At 42.8% G+C, this 19,511-nt stretch overlaps 1 non-coding gene across 1 annotated transcript; it reads right to left on the bottom strand.

Annotated features, from left to right (window-relative positions):
* Positions 1 to 16,804: 16,804 nt before the first annotated feature.
* Positions 16,805 to 16,886, bottom strand: trnal-uaa (transfer RNA leucine (anticodon UAA)). The gene has a single exon. It is a non-coding gene; the product is annotated as a tRNA-Leu (tRNA).
* Between the last annotated feature and the right edge of the window lie 2,625 nt (positions 16,887 to 19,511).

Genomic DNA, 19,511 nt, shown 5'->3' with positions numbered 1-19,511 from the left:
TTCAATGTTTATAGTGGCTCCCCGCAGTTCTGTTCTTCCTTGATATTTGTCTCCAAATACCCCCTGATGGGGGCCAAATACCCCCCGATGGGGGCCTTCCTGAAATATACTCCTATACCCCAATACACATTCTCTTCCAAACTAGTTAGAATTACATATTACAGTATAAAGTATTCTATATTCCCTTCAATCCCCCAAGTTGATCTTCTGATAATCAGAAGATCAACAACCCCTATGCCTACTACCCCTTTCACTACAATACTCAATAAACCTAATCTAAGCACAGCAAAACAAAACTTTAAATTTTAAAATTTAAAGAGAGGATACACCGGTATCGTTCAATGGAGCGAGCGATTCCATGGCCACCCTGTCCTCGTCTAGGGACAGCAGCTGATATTGGCCATAGGGGTCCTGACCCACAAAGGCCTTGAGGACAATTCTGAGAACCAGGTTCCTGAGACAAGGGATAATACAACATCCACAAATAGCAAGCACAGCCATGACAATTATGATGGTAGTTGCCAAAGTCAGTATGAGACCTCTCCATTTACCAAACATCCTATTAAGCAGGCTATAGAATGGGTTGTCCTCCACTCCAGACATTGATTTAAGTTTAACAGACATGGCTTGCAAACCTTTCATGGCTCTGGTGATCTTTCCGTTCGGCGCCGTATTATTGGGGATAATTGTGCAACAATGTCCTTTAATTCGAGAGCAGGCACCCCCTTCTTCCGCTAACATACTATCAAGGACCAACCTATTTTGGAATGCCATGAGAGATGTAGCTGATAGTTGCTCATGGATGGCCTCCGTTAGTTGGGAGGTGAAATTCACCAATCTTTGAATTTGTTAATGATGGAAATTTATGAAATCAACATTTTTATTCGGAGTTACCAATATAAAAATACTCTCAAGACCTGCGGAAATTTGACAGCGAGCTTTATACTCATCCGGGACACCTCTGGGAATTCCAATGGTCCCAAGGTAGGTGGGGTCCTCACCTTCTTCCCAAGCATTTCCACCCACGTTGAAGCCACTGACCATACGGCGGAAACGGTTCAAGCTACCCCACCAGTCACGCTCCCAGGTGAAATCCGCCATTTGAGTGATTTCCTGCTCAGAGAGGGGCTTAATCACTGTGGCAGCTATCATAGAGATCAATGCACAAGTGCCTGTCCATTCCCGGGTTAGGAAGTCCCACAACAGACCATCCCCACAAATCAGACCTCACCTTACTGAATCGGGCTGCATCATAATAATCCATAAAAAGTGTAATATCATAAAATTTACATTAAAATATCTTTACATAAAAAGTAAATATCATATCCCGCCGGGTCGCCCCAGCGTGCACAATTTACCACCTTACACAATTCAAATTGGTATACCGTCTTTTCCCCCAATGTGTAGTTCAATTCTTGGGCCCCTGTTGGCTTCACGGCCCTCTTGGTCACTCTTTCTCCTTGTATTGAAGGCATTCCAAAATAGATTCCTGTAACTATAATCAGGGAGATCACCAGAGTCATAATTATAACCTTCTTTGACCAGACATACAGGATGTACATATTTCACCCTTTGTTAAATGACTAATTTAACACCAAAACACAGTATCCACACACAACCCAATACACAAACCAGCAGGTCGTCTCCTTCCGTCGGAGAGGCCCCTGAGCAGACCTGCAAACAAACCCTGATATAAATTAATCACAACTCTGCAAAAGATACCCGTGCCAAAGGGATGGACTACATAATTCCTGTATACATACTCCAGAGAAGGGACAAGTGGGCAACTGTCACCCAACATTGATATTATCCATCCATCCATCCATCCATCCATTTTCTGAGCCGCTTCGCGGGCGTGCTGGAGCCTATCCCAGCTGTCGTCGGGCAGGAGGTGGGGTACACCCTGAACTGGTTGCCAGCCAATCACAGGGCACATAGAAACAAACAACCATTCACACTCACAGTCATGCCTACGGCAATTTAGAGTCTCCAATTAAGGCATGTTTTTGGGATGTGGGAGGAAACCGGAGTGCCCGAAGAATGTGTCCTGTCATAAACCATTTGGTGCACCCTCACTTCAAGTGCTCTTTTAAGCACTCATCCATTTTCTGAGCCGCTTCTCCTCACGCGGGTCGCGGGCGTGCTGGAGCCTATCCCAGCTGTCATCGGGCAGGAGGCGGGGTACACCCTGAACTGGTTGCCAGCCAATCGCAGGGCACATACAAACAAACAACCATTCGCACTCACAGTCACACTTACAGGGAATTTAGAGTCTCCAATTTATCTACCATGCATGTTATTGGGATGTGGGAGGAAACCGGAGAAAAGCCACGCAGGCACGGGGAGAACATGCAAAGTCCACACAGGCGGGGCCGGGGATTGAACCCCAGTCCTCAGAACTGTGAGGCTGATGCTCTAACCAGTCGTACACCGTGCCGCCACTCTCTAAGCAATATATATCAAATCCCATTCACCAGCTCAGATAGCAACTTGCACGTCATTTATTCAAACTCCGAAGCCTTTTCTTACACCAAAAACCTCCCGTACTGTTTTCAGGCTTTTATCCCAGGCACGCAGAGCCGCTCTGGTCCGCTCTGCTGACCCGGAAATAGAAAGTCACGATACCACTCTTGCTTGGTCACATCCGTCCGGCACACGTCTTAATTTATCTATTATTTAATTTATCTTCCAGAATATCATATGCATACCTATTTATACAGACAACATGTATGCCTTATTTATTTAGTTAATAAATATAATGGGTACCCTTTGAAGCGCTTTATAACTTTTTACATATATAGTCATATAATTTATTCATCGAAGTTCTAAGGTTTACTTTATATTGTGTACACAATTTATAAAACGTATCGCACCGAATATTTATACCATTCACACTTAGTCCACGTTTTTTTTTTACAATAGAGGCCTGCGCAGGACATGTTTGGGACAAGTAGAATCACTTGTCCGATCTGATTACTCGTGGAAGCTCATACGTTGGAATATAATGGTTAACCAGCGCTTTGTCGACAGACGGCACGTTTTCTTTTGCACAAGGATAGCCTTTGGGCCATCCAGAAAAAGTGCCGACAATCATTAATAAGTACCTTATGCTTTGGACTGGGACCACCACATAAATTCGGGCCTCGGCCCATCTCAGTGTGTTGCAATTCCCTCTTCGTTGTAGGGCAAACACTGAAATCTTGACATATATCACAAAAAAAAAAACACAAAAAAACACAAAAATCTTTTACCTTACGCAGAAGATAAGGGTGCCACCAAAAGCGCAGCTTGTTCAGCATTGACACATAACTTTCCTGGAGGTAACATCAGTCTCCTAGGTTCTCCTTGTCATCATACAAACCACAGCTTCTCCTTCTCATCATACTCAGCACCTGTCTCTTGCCACTTACGCTTGTCTTCCTTTGGCGCCGCCTCCTGGAGGTCGCACACCACATCAACTGTTACTGCAGGGAGAAAGTCAATTAACTGATCCTGTTTAACAACATATTTTCCTTCAGCATCCATTTATTAGCCTGCTACATTTTCAGCACCATTAATAAATACTAACACTCTGACCTTCAGATAACTCTAGTGCCCTGCACCTGGCCAGCAGTTCTGCAGCTTGAGCGGAGGGTTTCATAACATCATTTATGGACCAAAGCGTTGGGATTTCAGAATTTGGGTTTCCGCGATATCTTCTATGGCCTCTTGTTTACAAGGATACTACGGCACGTTAACAAAAGCAGTCGGGTCTACCTCGAATGTTACCGGAGTCACGGATGTACATAGACCCCTCGGACCACAGTGAGTCCGGCAGCGAGCTCAACAGCTGTGCGGCGTCCTCATGGTCCGAGAGTTCTCTGCCATGGAATCGCGCTAAAGTCACATGCTCCAACATCCCTCCGTCCACCATGGTACCTTGAATACAAAAACATTCAGTACTAGGAGAGTACAACACATTGGGTATTTGATCTTGTTGCCAATCATTTGCCAAATGGCATTTTCTCACCATGGGTCCCAGTTCTCAGGCTTTATGACCTAGTGCAAGTGAAATGTGTGGAAAAGATGTCAAGTTCATCATAAACCACTCACTCTGCTCTGGTGCCAAGGTGGACGCAGCCGCCACACCTTGTTTTCCTATGTAAATTCCTGTACTATTGAGCCTCCAATTTTCTTCCTGTATCGACTCAAAAGCTTCCCTATAAACCCAATCGTCATTTTTATCATAAAACAGTGTGAGATGGAGAGGGTCAATTGGAGAACGATAGGGGGCAAGAGAGTCGATCCAGGACTTCCACCGCAGGAAGGCCGAGTAAACTCCGCCTCCCTCCTTTGTTTCAGGTTTTAGTCGGGCCCAATATATGTCAGCAGTTGCTTCCGGAAGTTCATGTTGTATCATGTACCAACCGGAGGACAACTTCTGTCCACAGTTCATCATGGTCCCATCGGGGAACCGTATCGTCAGTCAATCCGGGCTACAAAGGATGGTAGCCCTGGTCTTGATAAGCAGATCTCTGCCCATCAGGTTCACTGGAGCCCCTCTTTTCATGAGGACAAACTGATGTTCATGTGTCTGTCCAGCAATTTCAGTCTTTAATGGTGTCGTAATCGGCAGACTCATGGGCACCCCTGCACAGCTCATTCAGGTGGTTGTCTTCCCTTAGCGGGGTTCAGAGGCTCTGTCTTTCCTCCGTCCCCTGGCTCCGGGCTCATTGGGCATTCGGACCAGTCCTCATCGCAGTAGTACTGGCGAGATGGCTCTTGTTGCTGTGGAGCCTGCTGCGGATGCTGTTGCCGGGCCGCGCCCAACTCTCCCTCGTGAAGCTTTGTAGCCTCCTCTTTGAGGTGTGGCCTCTCCGGGTTCCACTGGAGGTCGCTGTTGAATCATTGGGTAAACAGTACATTGGCGATCGTCAGTGTCCATACTGACCACCATTGAAGCATGCTTGGTCAGTTGGAGGTCGGCAAGGGCTTCCCCTGCCTCCGTTGGTGTACTCTGTCACGACTCCCGCCTCGTCTCCTCGTTGACCCCTGCCCCATCCACATCTGTTTTTCTGCTTCCATTTTTTTATTTATTTATTTATTAATGGCCACTTTACGGGCCTGGGCCAATTGTAGCTTCAAAAGTTGTTCCTGCATGTCCTTTACCTCATCTGATGATTTGTGTTTTCTGTCGACAAAAAGTTTCAAATGGTGTGACACATGACAATTAAAGAAGCTATCTCCCCCTTTCATGAGGTCAGGGTCTTTAAAAAGTTCAGTCCTAACTTCAACCGGCAAGGTGTCAAGTAAAGCTATTCTACTAAATAACGTTTGCCTCCCTTAAACGGGAGGGATGTGCCTCGGTCTTATCTGTCCAAATACTTATGCAATTTATGAAGTGAGAACTGGGATCCATGAGAGGTTTGAAGTCCGGAAGCTTCGGCACCGTTGGGGAAGAGGACGGGAACATGTCACACAGCAAATACTATAGGAGCAAAAGGGGCAAATAAAATTTCAGGTTCGACATTATTCAGACCCGACCGTGTCAAAATATCATCCGATTGGTGAACCGAAATGCAACAGGCGTGTATCAATCTCACTATGTCACCACACGCCAGGCTCATGTTGTCCGTCAACTTTTTCAGCGCTTGAATCCACATTTCACCAACAGCAGCCAGTCCGGGCAGCCGTTTCTGTAAAAACTCAAAATTTTTTAAAGACAATTTTTGTATATTTACCCACCTTTTTGAATGGGGGCTCGTGCGGAATTGATAGGAGTTTTATTTCCCCTCTACAATTGGTCTGCCATTTGAGCCGCTCCCTTGACCGGCAATGCCGGTTATAGTGACGTCACTGGGGCCGTTTTTTCGGAAAGGTCCGTAAATTGTATTTAGCGGGGGAATTTGTCGCTCTTTTTTTTCTTCGCTGAACAGCTGCCATGGCAGGGCACCCCAGACAAATCTCATAAATGTTTCTACTAAATTTTTCATTCTCTTCTATTTTCTTATTCAAATCTCTTTTCAGAATCAGAATCAGAATCAGAATCAGAATCATCTTTATTTGCCAAGTATGTCCAAAACACACAAGGAATTTGTCTCCGGTAGTTGGAGCCGCTCTAGTACAACAAACAGTCAATTTACAGAACACTTTGGGGACATAAAGACATTGACAAAAAACCCAGTGGACACGGCTCACTTTCGGCAAACAGTTACCGGACAGAGCATGCTTTTGGAACAACACGACCAAGCCCTCACCCTGCTGACTCAAATGGTACGTGACTTCTCACAAGCTCTCACATCCCTCCAAAATCAATTTGCCTCTCTCCAAACTTGCGCAGAGCCACCTGCTGCAGCATCCACAGCTCCCCCCTCACCCATGTAATGCGTGAACCATACGTACCCGCACCAGCCCCTTACGACGGCAATCTAGGGTCTTGTAGAGCTCTTTATCTGCTCTTATCCTGAGAGCACTTTATCTGCTCTTATCCTGAGCAGATAAAGTAGTCGAACTAAAACTATCTGATTCTACCCCAGACTTATACAATGTTTCAAAACCGGCCAGTATGGAATCGCTGTCGTCTGATTGGTCCGTAATCTGATGTCATCGTTGATCGGCAGAATGATGACTATCTGATCTGGCTCCAGACGCCGCCTCCAGGTGTCGCCTGCAGATGTCGCCTGCATTCAATGTTTAGCATCCAACTTTTCCTTCCTCTTTTTTTCCCTTTCAGAATAACCTCTCTGTTACGTGAAACAACTTACATTCCTTTTTCTTTTCCACTTTGCCCACACACTTCTTAATCCTGTTTGTTTCTTTTTCTGCCTTTCTCTTTCAATCCACAAATCCGACACATATCACATTCATTACCTCGACACTCGACTGTCCAATTCACAAGCCCGAGTTTTGGTGGCACACTCATCTTATTCTAAATCGGTTTTTGGAGGTCCCAAAATCCCCAACGTCTACCGAAACGTTACAATTTGAAACCGCATCCGATTTCAAGTCAGTCTACGACGGGACAAGTAGGTACCTTGTTACCCTACTTCCTCCCAGGATTTTCTCTTATCCTGGTTTGTCAGGTCCCTTGTTACCCTGACGTCAGGTCCTCCGTTACCCTGACTTCTAATTATGCTATTTTAACAACACAACGTCTTATTAACTATTGACAACAAAACAACTGTACCACAAGTCTCCCAAATTTCGCCATTTCCAATGTGCAGAATTCGTGATATAATCAAACAGGCTTCCGCTCACCTTTTTTATTTCGGTGCACCGGGGAGATTTGCAGTCCAACTGAATTCCTGTCCGCTCCTCTGTCTTTTTATCTAATGTTCTTTCAGGATCACATCAGGGTCACCATTTGAAGGAACCTGTGTTTTAAAATTTCCTTTCCCTCCCGTGGTTCCACGCGTGCTCGTTTTCGTGAAAGAACTTAATTCACAACAATGTATAAAAACCAACCAATTTATTCCTGACAGAGGAGTCTATACATTTTGCAGAGCTCTGGTATCTGCTTATACTACCCTATCTTATCCTGAGCAGATAAAGTAGTCGAACTAAAACTATCTGATTCTACCCCAGACGTATACAATGTTTCGAAACGGGCCAGTATGGAATCGCTGTCGTCTGATTGTCATCGTTGTTCAGCAGAATGATGACTATCTGATCTGGCTCCAGACGCCGCCTCCAGGTGTCGCCTGCAGATGCCGCCTGCATTCAATGTTTATAGAGGCTCCCCGCAGTTCCTTTCTTCCTTGACATCTGTCTCCAAATACCCCCTGATGGGGGCCAAATACCCCCCGATGGGGGCCTTCCTGCAATATACTCCTATACTCCAATACACATTCTCTTCCAAACTAGTTAGAATTACATATTACAATATAAAGTATTCTATATTCCCTTCAACCTCCATGGAAAAAGAAGAATATGACGCACAGACGGCTGACCGTTTCTCCCATTCCGCCGTGGCCCACGAGAACGCTGACAGCCGATGAGGTAGGCAATTTTAGCGTTGTCGGTGGACTATGACTGTGGTTGCTGTTCAAACACAAGTGAACACTGGACCAAAAAGGCGCGACAAGACCCTAGATTGCCGTCGTAAGGGGCTGGTGCGGGTACGTATGGTTCACGCATTACATGGGTGAGGGGGGAGCTGTGGATGCTGCAGCAGGCGGCTCTGCGCAAGGTTGGAGTGAGGCAAATTGATTTTGGAGGGATGTGAGAGCTTGTGAGAAGTCACGTACCATTTGAGTCAGCAGGGTGAGGGCTTGGTCGTGTTGTTCCAAAAGCATGCTCTGTCCGGTAACTGTTTGGCGAAAGGGAGCCGTGTCCGCTGGGTCCATGACGGGCCAGACTATGCTGTCAGGATTCAGGTTGCAAGTTGGACACAGATGCAGAGAGGACAGGGAGGTGAGTTTGTGAATATCGGTTTATTGCAGCTTGGAAGCGAACAAAGGAACTCCGAGAACTAAATCCGGGATTGGCAGGGTTCCAACGAGGACCGGTCTGGCAGGGTAGGAGTCCGTGTTGTTGGTGGGCCGCAAGAGGTGAGCACTGGTTTGCAGGGAGCAAGGGCAGATGGCAGACTTGGTGTTAGAATAAATGTACATTTGTTATCCCATATTTACTCTTATAGTATTTTCAAAGCATGCATTTAGCAGTATAATGTTGATTGTATCATAAAAGTTGACGTTGTCTGTGAAGCTCGTACATTTTGTTGGGTAGGGAGCGTACATTCGCGAGGTGGATTGACGGGAACTCCAATCTGCATCCTCTCATGCGGAGTTTCACTTGGATGCCGGCTCGCTTCCCTCTGTGGCGTCGCCTCCGCCTGTGCTGAAGACCGCGGACGTCGCTCCGGTGATTCACTCGGGGAAAAAACTGAGCGGATTTGCGAAAGTTGATGAAAAAAAGTCCAGAGTAACCTCCTTGATGCTGAGAAAGTCTCCCCTTGTGTAAGTGAGTCGTGTAATGTCTCCAAAGACGAACGAAAAACACAAAAACAAAAACAATACGAGAGAGTGCGTAACCGAGGCGACCACACCGGAAGGCGCCATCATGAATCGGGAAAGACCAAATGTGTCTTGTAACCTGATCCAGCCATGAGACAACCGGAACAGCCCTGTTGCTGGCGGCTGCCTGATATTTGTCAGACGGTAAAAGAGTACATACAAACTACAATGACTAGAGAGGAGAGTGGCGCAGCGAAAGTGTGCTGGGCTCATAACCCAGAGGTCGATGGATCGAAACCATCCTTTGCCATTGTTTAACTGCTATCATTTAACGTCTTACTCTTAGTGAGAAATATTATACAATTAAGACTTGTCAACTCATTGGCTGAGGTCCACGGGTGTTGGATTTATCTTGCCCAACATTATAAAAAATAGACACAAAAGGAATGAAGACGCTGGTTTCTTTTTCTCATGAGGAGGGCGCATGGGAGATTGTTCAGATTACAGCCTCTCAACACGCTCTAAACAATCTCTCCCGTCGCTCCTGCATTTATTTGAAAATAGGGAGGTTTCTAAGTTTACAAGACATAACGTACTAAGCTACAAGACACAACACTCTAAGGGTAGGGTTTCAAGGTGAAAACATGGCACCTGCCACGTCCCGGCCACGTCCTTCTCTCAGATGATTCCTGCTGAGTCATCTTCTTGAAGGCGAGACATCTTTCTTTCTAAACATTGTCCATAATACTAATGCAAGCTAAGCAAATAAATGATAACTTCTACAATATATCTAACATTTCCCTCCTGTTTATCATGTATTTGCACAAATTCTCATATCATCTTACAGTCACTTCATTTCGATTTTTTAACTGTAGAATCATTTTTATGAAACAAATACATTTATACTCAGAGTAAATTTGTCATACATGAATTTTGTAGTTTAAACATCGTAATCGTCTGAATCAGGAAACAAATCAGTTAAAGCAAAATCATCATCATCATTATCTTTATCATCAAACAGTAATGGATACATCATCTCCATACGGTTCTCCATGGGGTTATGGCTGTGGTGATTAATCTACTGATTAAAGCTCGAATGCATGGGATACAACAACATCCACAAAATGTCAGAATGGCTGCAAAAACAGCAATTGATATCAATATTGGTGAAATTAGGGTTTTATATTTACCAAAAACGTCCATCCAGCTGTCCCACAAGGAGTGTTGATTGAGGGTCCGTAGACCATCGATGGCTCTGGTCAAGCTGCCATCTGAAGCAGTATTGTTTGTTCTCCAAACATACCGCAAACACCTCCCTCTCTTGCGAGGAGTGTGTCGACAGCTATGCGCTTTTGGAACGTCCTTGAAGAGGTAGCTTTGAGCTGCTCATGCACAGCTTCCAACCCACTCTGAGTCCAATTTCCTAATCTCTGTACATTGAAGTGGATGTAGTTTATCCTATCAACATTTTGATTAATCGTACACCACCAGCATATGAAAGACTCAAATCCTCCTGCAACTTGGTCAGCCAATTTGTATTGATTTGGAACCCCACGAGGAACACCTATGGCGTCGATGTACGTCGGATTATTTTGCCCCTGCCAGGATAAATCTCTTTTTTGTCTATGTTCTAGATTAGACAAAAACATTGGTGCCCTTTTCATTAAATCTTGAACAGGCATAGGGTATACTGACACATGCAATATCAAAGTGACAATAGCACACAATCCAGATATATCTTTAGGTAATCTATCAAACAGTCTATCATCTCCGGACCACCACCAGCTGCTGCTCCGTGATACTGGCATAAATTTTGGTCCGACTTTTAAGGTTACTTTACACCGTGTGTCGTTAAGTGGTCCTATTTTTTTTTTTTTCCTTTACTAATCATGTTTATACAAGTGAAATTATTCGGTGCTACTAGAATAGAATTTTGTCCCGAAACTCCTGTGACTACAAGGAACCAATCATAAGTAGTTATGTTATTAACCATTAAAATGTGTTCACTTTTCTTTGAAGTTTTTTAATGGCATTTCTGGTTCAACACGGTTGCCATAACACAATGCTACTCGGAAGTGGGGATCTTTTCCGCCAGAATATGCCCACAAACTCATCATCAAACACACTGGGTGACTTGATTTGTATTTCAATATTAAACTATGGGCCATTTTGCTTATGTTAAACTTCTTTCTATATTCTTTTGCTATTTTTTTGTGACCAACTGGACCAATCATAACCTGTTTCACCAATCCTCAATTCTGCCCATTCTCTTGAGCATCATTGGTGAGAGCCGCATATGGAATTATGATTAAAGTATCTTGATTTTGGGAGGCACAAAATATTAAACTGTTTTGCCGCATTTGGAGGTCATGCCCACAGTTCTGATCATCAACTGTACTCCTTTTGGTACGAGTTAATGCTTCCAAATTTTTTATTATTGGGTTGGTCATATTGGTCCAGTTGGTAGGTGATTTCCTATCTAAAAAATGCGTTGTATCATTTAGGGTGGGACGGTCCATGTACCACAAAACAAAATCAACACTATAGTAACCAAAGTTGCTATGTAACAACTCATCGAATCTCGTAACCAACGCGGGTGTGCCATTCTGCTGAGTTCTCACTAAACGGGTTGGTGTCTTTTTTCTTCACTGACCAGCAAGCGTTTTCAGAATCTACACATCTGCTCCCGCTCCGTTATCAGACTTTTGCTCACCTTCCCTATTTGAGTACTCAGCTGAAATGACTCTTTTACAGTGTGTTAAATGAACCCACGTGTTTCTTTCTGCTATTTTTTATTGTCCCATTCATTCTTTCCACTCGACCTACACTCTGAGGGTGGTGGTAAGCACAATGGTTTTTCAAATTGATGTGGAACATGGTTCCTATTTTATTGATTATTTGATTTACAAAATGAGTCCCATTATCACTGTAAATGGTTTCAGGTATGCCATATTTTGGAATGATGTCTTTACATAGTGCTTTTGCCACCGTCAGAGCATCAGGTGATTTTGTTGAGAATAATTCGATCCATTTAGAAAATGCATCTATGATAACCAAACAATACTTTTTTCCTTCACTTTGGTTTAATTCAATATTCCTCTCCTGGGCCTCAAATTGCCTTGTGGATTATACCTAGCACAAATCATACATGCTCTACAAATTATTATTATTATTATTATTATTATTTTAATAGGAATTAAAACCATAAGTTGTATAATATTGATTTATCTGTCTTACCATCCCTCCTGTTGAGACATGTGACACAGCATGGCTCAATATAGCAGCCCATTTGAATAGTTTTTTTTTTTTTTTTTTTCTCTCTTTGCTAATGTAAATTTCATTTTGTAGTTTTGCACTTTGAATTGCGTTCTTGTTGTGGAACCCTCTTACTGGCTATCAGTATAGATTGTACCATCTTTATTTATTTTTAGTTTGCATGCCTCGGTTAATGCTACTAATTCAGCAGTTTGTTCGGCCAATTCCTGACAATCATGCTGCGTGCCTTCATCAGGTAAGGGTGTTAGCGTGGCTGGATTTAAGGTTGTGCATCGCTCAACAGTCAAATGTGGTTGTGACAGCAAGATGGCCATGCAAGATAAATATCTTGCAGGTGTTAAAAACGCCATATTGGTTTGCAATAGGAGAGCAGACCCTGTATGTGGGTCCTTAAGAGTTAATGGATGAAATAACACAATCGTGGAACTGCTCTCTATTGCCATTGAAGCTGCCACAACTGCTCTGACACAATGCAGTAATGCACACGTCACGTTGTCTAGTCTAGTTGAAAAATAAGCTATTGGTCTCAGTTTATCACCATATTGTTGTGTAAGTACGGAGGTCATGTCATAGTGTTTACAATCTACAATTTGAATGAATGTTTTATCATTAAATTTGGAAGGCCGAGCGCAGCCCTGGACACCAAATGTTGTTTAATGTCACAGAAGGTCTTTTCCGCCTCTGTATTCCATAGAACAGGTGATGTCATTTTAAGGTTTGCTTCATACATAAATTTTGACAATGGTGCAATAATTTCTGCATAGTTTGGAATCCATGCTCTACAATAATTTGTCAGGCCTTAAAATGACATCATATGTTTCTTTGTTTGTGGTTTAGGGTTTTTTAAAACTGTAGCTTTTCTGCCTTCTAATATAGTCCTTCCTCCTACACTTAGATTATGTACCAGATATTTGACTTGTTTTTTACACCATTGCAATTTATTCTTGTTAACTTTATGTCCCTCCTCTGCTAGATGACACAGTAAGGCTAATGAATCTTTGCATGTCGCGCCCTCCTGGGGGAGTGAATTTAGACATGCTTGTTATTATTACTTGTGAATAAATGGTTGGACTTTCCCAGTAACCTTGTGGTAATCTAGTAAAAATATATTTTCTCCCTCAAATTTAAATGCAAACCAAATTTGACTGTTCTTTTCTATTGGTATAGAAACGAAAGCATTGGTTATGTCAATATTTCTTCATCAATTTCAGTGAGGATCATTTGGTCCAATCATACAGGATGCATGCGTCTCCCTTCATCAGCCTGCGTTGTCCAAAACATCGCATTCCTGATTAGACCAGTTGACGCACTGTATTCCAGTTTGTTTTCTATTTGTCGCCAATCATTTGTCTCCTATCCTTGTTTCAGTAATGTTCCCACATGTTTCCATTGTGACCCATAATCTTTGCACAATGAAATACGTGGGACACTTGTATTTTTATACAGTTCCTTTAATTTGTCCAGTAAAATAATTCCTGCCGCGACTTTTGCTTCATTGTCTGAGTACAGATAATCTTCAGTAATTTTATCAGGTGTCGCATGTTGTAACTTGTTTTCATATACTGGGTCTTGCATTGGCGTGTTTTTTTTACCACAGTGTTATATGCAGCTCATCATTGTTTTTTTTTTTTTATCTTCTATTTGTGTGATAAGCTGCAAGGCTGCAGACAACAGACTCTCTCCCATGTTTAACGGTGGTTTGTCTGGGATATCGATTGTATAATAGAATGTACTTTCTCTGTTTTCTAGTGTCATATAGAGGTTGTCTCTTTTTAATTCATGTTTTCGTTTCACTACAATATTTTTATTTGAAGATGGAATGAGTATAAGTCCTAGTTGGAATAAGCCATCTCTTCCCAACAAATTCACAGGGCACTCCGGGACTTTGAAAATTGGCATTTTACAAGTTCTCCCCTGAGGGCGAACTCTCTCTAATCCACACAGGCTCAAGTTCAAGTTCCATGGCAAAAGTAATTTGCGTATTTGCAGATTTAACTATTGCCTTATGTCCCGATAGTTTGGAACCTGGGATCTTTTCCTACATGCTTTTGTATCGCAAGGAAATTTCATTTCTTTCCCATTTATTGACAAGGTTATTTCAGTTTTTTTTTTTTTTTTTTTTTTTTGTGTCCAAACTCAGAATGTCCTGTAAATTGAAATCCACTTCCTCATTCTCTGTAATAATTAAACAAGAGGATTTGTTGAGTTGGGAATCAGGTTGGCTTAGTCATGCGGTTGTTTGTCCATATTCTCTGTTATTTTTCTTAGGGCAGTTACGTGCGATGTGGCCTTTATCTCCACAGCACCAACAGATGGTATTATCATAACATTTTCGACCATATCTTACTCTGCTGCGTCCTCTAAAATTATCTCCCTCTTTGCCTCGATAGTATTTCTTTTTCTCCTATCCTTTTTCTCTTTTAGACGCCATGTTTAGCCAAAAAGTAAGTCGTCAAATCCATCTTTTTCCATTTGTGATATATTATTTTTTGTGTCGACCCTCTATTTTGTTTCGAAGTTGAACTAATTTTTGCGAATTTAGCTAGCCAGCGAAACCGTATTTGGTTATCCGCGTGTTTAAATGTTTTATTTTGGAAGGGTTTTGAAGTTGTACACATTACCAGTCTTTACACGTCAGGCTTTCTGTTGGATTCGTTTTATTGTTATTGTTTCCCATTTTTGTGAATTTGGAAGTCAGTTTATTCGCACCTAGAGTGACCTAATACTGACTTTATTCAAACAATGACTGGGTGACAATGAATGTCTGAGTTATGGTAAACCTCAACCTTCTACCCCAAATGGGGCGGAGGATTCTTGCCTCTGCTTCCAAACTCAGTTGTCACTTACAATCCAGTCTCTTACATCCATACTTTTACACACACACACACGAAATTAGTAACGTTTTAACAAACACACGAAAACATGGAAACACGGAAACACAAAGGTACGGAATTTTAAGTACGTCTAGGACTCCGCCGTCCTTTATTTTTTGAATTTTTTTTTTTATTTTAACACGGAATTTTAGCACGTAAAGGACTCCGCCGTCCATGCGGAATTTGTAGGACTCCGCCGTCCATGCGGAATTTGTAGGACTCCGCCGTCCATGCGGAATTTGTAGGACTCCGCCGTCCATTTACTTGCCAGTGACTAGTATTACACAAGGTTTATTTCGCCGCAGACTTCTTTGTCGCGCGATACATTCAAAAAAATTTTAAAAATTTAACTCACCAGTCGTCTTCAATCCTGTGGATTGTCGTCAACCTTCAGATCCCAGTTGAGGAGTACGAAGACCAGTCCCGGAAAGGGTCTCAATTGCCGTGGCCACGGTCTCTTAACTGGGTGTCGGCTCCACAACTGGAATCCTCGGGTGTGTTGACATCCGGCTCGAAGGACCAATTTAATGTTGGATTTATCTTGCCCAACATTATAAAAAATAGACACAAAAGGAATGAAGACGCTGGTTTCTTTTTCTCATGAGGAGGGCGCATGGGAGATTGTTCAGATTACAGCCTCTCAACACGCTCTAAACAATCTCTCCCGTCGCTCCTGCATTTATTTGAAAATAGGGAGGTTTCTAAGTTTACAAGACATAACGTACTAAGCTACAAGACACAACACTCTAAGGGTAGGGTTTCAAGGTGAAAACATGGCACCTGCCACGTCCCGGCCACGTCCTTCTCTCAGATGATTCCTGCTGAGTCATCTTCTTGAAGGCGAGACATCTTTCTTTCTAAACATTGTCCATAATACTAATGCAAGCTAAGCAAATAAATGATAACTTCTACAATATATCTAACAACGGGTAATGACCCTTTCCTCAATTTACTTTTTACTGAAAAATAAAATCATCCTTTATTCACTGTTCTGTCAATGTAAAATCACTGAGGAAGTACCCATAAAGTTGGCACGACAGGACAGCGTGAAATACAAAAGTAATGACATTAAGGCAAACACTTTCAGGGGAGCTCATACTTTACGGCGACAAGCAAACAGTCAAAAGAGAACGGCAAAGAGCTCGACTTTTTTGTGGCACAAAAATACGTATTGTCCCAAACGCCTTGTCGGAGCCAATGACAAAATGGTAGGAAATTAACGATATTGAAAAGGAATTGGCAGTGGGGGGATTTGAACCAACACCTCCTGAGAGACTGAAGTATAAATCCAGCAACTTAGACCGCTCGGCCACACAACCTGCGAACACCATCTTTGTAAATGAAATTTTTTGGCAAATGTAAGCCCGACCGAAGGGAAGTATAGTGTTATGGGATCCCCGGCATTCCATATCATTGCCAACCTTGACATGAAAAATGTGGAAAGGAGAGCTCTGAAATCATTTAAGCCAACGACTTAAATTCATTGGATGAGAGTGTGTCAGTACCCATAAAGGTGGCACGACAGTTCAGCGTGAAAGACAAAGGTAATGACATTAAGGCAAATACTTACAGGGGAGCTAATATTTTACAGCGACAAGTTAAACAGTCCAAACAAAACGGCAAAGAGCTTGACTTTCTTGTGGCCGAAAATATCTATTGTCCCAAACGCCTTGTCGGAGCCAATGACAAAATAGTAAGACATTAACTATATTGACAAGGAAGTGGCTGTGGTGGGGTTTGAACCTACACCTCCTGAGAGACTGGAGCTTAAATCCAGCGCCTTGGACCGCTCGGCCACACTACCTGAAAACTCTACCTTTATAAGTGGAATATTTTCGCAAATGTAAGCCCGACCGAAGGGAATTATGGTGTGTTATGGGATCCCCGGCATTCCATATCATTGAAAAATGTGGAAAGGAGAGCTCTGAAATCATTTAAGCCAACAATATCAAGTCACTGGATGAGAGAATAATCTTCTCATGCCAAGATCAAACGAAAGGATTTTAGCCCAGATATTGGCCCGATTTGCTATCGCAGCCGATTTCCCAGATAGTGCCCGACATATAATGTCGGGAACGACAAAACCTCTTGTAGTGTGACATAAACCACGACCAACGATTTGGCCCTACGACGCCAAAATGAACTGGCAAATTGGACTTTTTTGGATATCTTCCGTGCAGTGTGACATATCAACGACAACTCTCCGCCAGCGCAACTTGACGGAGACCAGTAGGATTGCATATTGTGACTGGCGCATCGCCTCCCGTGCTTGCCCTTGGCAACATACTTGCGCGCCGTTGTTAACATTTCTTCTCACGCACAAACCAATGTTTACCGAAGCTTTAGGGCATGATTCGACGGAACGCCGACATGTTTACGTGCAACCGTATGTGCTTGCTAGAGTACATAACGTTTTGTTGCCTGCTTGCGAACCGTATCGTATGAAAAGTACTTGAACATACCTCAAGCAATCCTTGAATGAACGTTCTCTCCCGAGCACCAGTGACGAACAGGTTTGTCCACATTTCGTCCCCCCACAGGCGGCACGGTGTACGACTGGTTAGAGCGTCAGCCTCACAGTTCTGAGGATCGGGGTTCAATCCCCGGCCCTGCCTGTGTGGAGTTTGCATGTTCTCCCTGTACCTGCGTGGGTTTTCTCCGGGCACTCCGGTTTCCTCCCACATCCCAAAAACATGCTTGGTAGGTTAATTGACAACTAAATTGCCCGTAGGTGTGAATGTGAGTGCGAATGGTTGTTTGTTTGTATGTGCCCTGCAATTGGCTGGCAACCAGTTCAGGGTGCCCGAAGATTGCTGGGATAGGCTCCAGCATGCCCTAGTGAGGAGAAGCGGCTTAGAAAATGGATGGATGGATGGGATGGATATATATACATTCACACACACACACACAAGGTCTGTATCCATACACCAAGTTAACGATCGGGACATATCACGGTTTCGATACACAATTTTTGGGATTTTTGGGAGGGTGACACGAGAATTTAAAAAAAAATATGTCTTTATTCAGAAAATTTAGATAAATGGTTATAATATACACATATATTTTATAAATATCCATCCATCCATTTTCTGACCCGCTTATCTTGTCGAGGGTCGCGGGTATCTCAGCTGACTAGACTATTGGACTATTTTGGAATTAGTACATAGAGTAAGAGATCGAATTTATTTGATCGTTGGTGGTCAAAGACAATACGATACGAATACTTGGAAATTAAATAACGAAATATGTAAAAATGAAGACACTTTTGTCTTTTCTGTTTAAAAATACTCACACCCAACTCAGCTCACACTCCTTTTATTTCTTTTTTGGTCGCACTTTTTGTCAGAAAATGTTCTGTGTCCTGGCAGTCCCAGTCGCAAGCACCGCTACTGTAATGATTTTACATCAGTGTCACGGACCAACTATTTAGTGATTCGAGCTGTGGCCAATCACAGCGGTGGCCATACGCACACCGCTGTGATTGGTCACCGGTTCAAATAACCAGTGATTATTTTTTTTTTTTTTTTTGTGTACAAGTTGTCACATGATTGTTAAGTTAGATAAATATGCTTTCAAATAACGTAAGGAATGAATACTGTTGCCAGTGTGTGTATATGAAGTGCATTGCAGTATTATTATGGTCCACATTGAGTCGCCATTTTCACATGCATTTTCAACACAGGTACAATGCAGAAATGTGTAAATGAATGTGTGTTTATTACTCTGTCAAAATCACTATATAATCACAGTGGATTGATCCTTGATCCTTTATCATTTGAAGTCATTTGGTTCAGTACGGCATTTGCTCAAAACATCGTGATCGGACATTTAAACAGCAGTAGAAGCAAGTCCTCTGTAACAGACATAAAGAAATTGTTACACAATTGAAAACTTGGACACTTGTACAGTTGAACAATTTTGATGTAGTGGTTTGAAAAAGTGATTGATCTGGAGACAGTGATGTAAATTTGGTGTGAAAGGTGGGGGAATGACAAATGGAGATGATTCCCCCACCTCCCCCAATTTTAAATGCATCAATCAGTGTACCTTGAGGGTCACGTGGACAATAATTAAGTATAAATAAACAGCATAGAGCAGTGGTTCTCAAATTGTTGAATGGTGCGGGTTCCCTTTAGTGGTACCTGAAAAAAATCCCAATTAAATATTCAAACTGCGTATTGTCACAGCGGTTTCAACTTTTCTTAAACACAGTTTAGTACTTCTGTTAAGCGCGCGCGCACACACACACACACACACACACAACACACACACACATTCTGTACAATTACAGGTATTATTTTAATGTCTATTTGGTCCAAATAAGATGCATGCAGTTAGGATGGTGCGGCTGCATGGGACACGGCCTGTGCCCATGCAAACTGTTTTTATTAAAGGTATGTACGGGTCTTTCCGCAACCGTACTCATTCT

The sequence above is a fragment of the Phycodurus eques genome, unplaced genomic scaffold (assembly GCF_024500275.1).
Source record: "Phycodurus eques isolate BA_2022a unplaced genomic scaffold, UOR_Pequ_1.1 contig_147, whole genome shotgun sequence".
NCBI classification, from domain to species: domain Eukaryota; kingdom Metazoa; phylum Chordata; class Actinopteri; order Syngnathiformes; family Syngnathidae; genus Phycodurus; species Phycodurus eques.
This window is presented reverse-complemented; position numbering and strand designations above follow the sequence as displayed.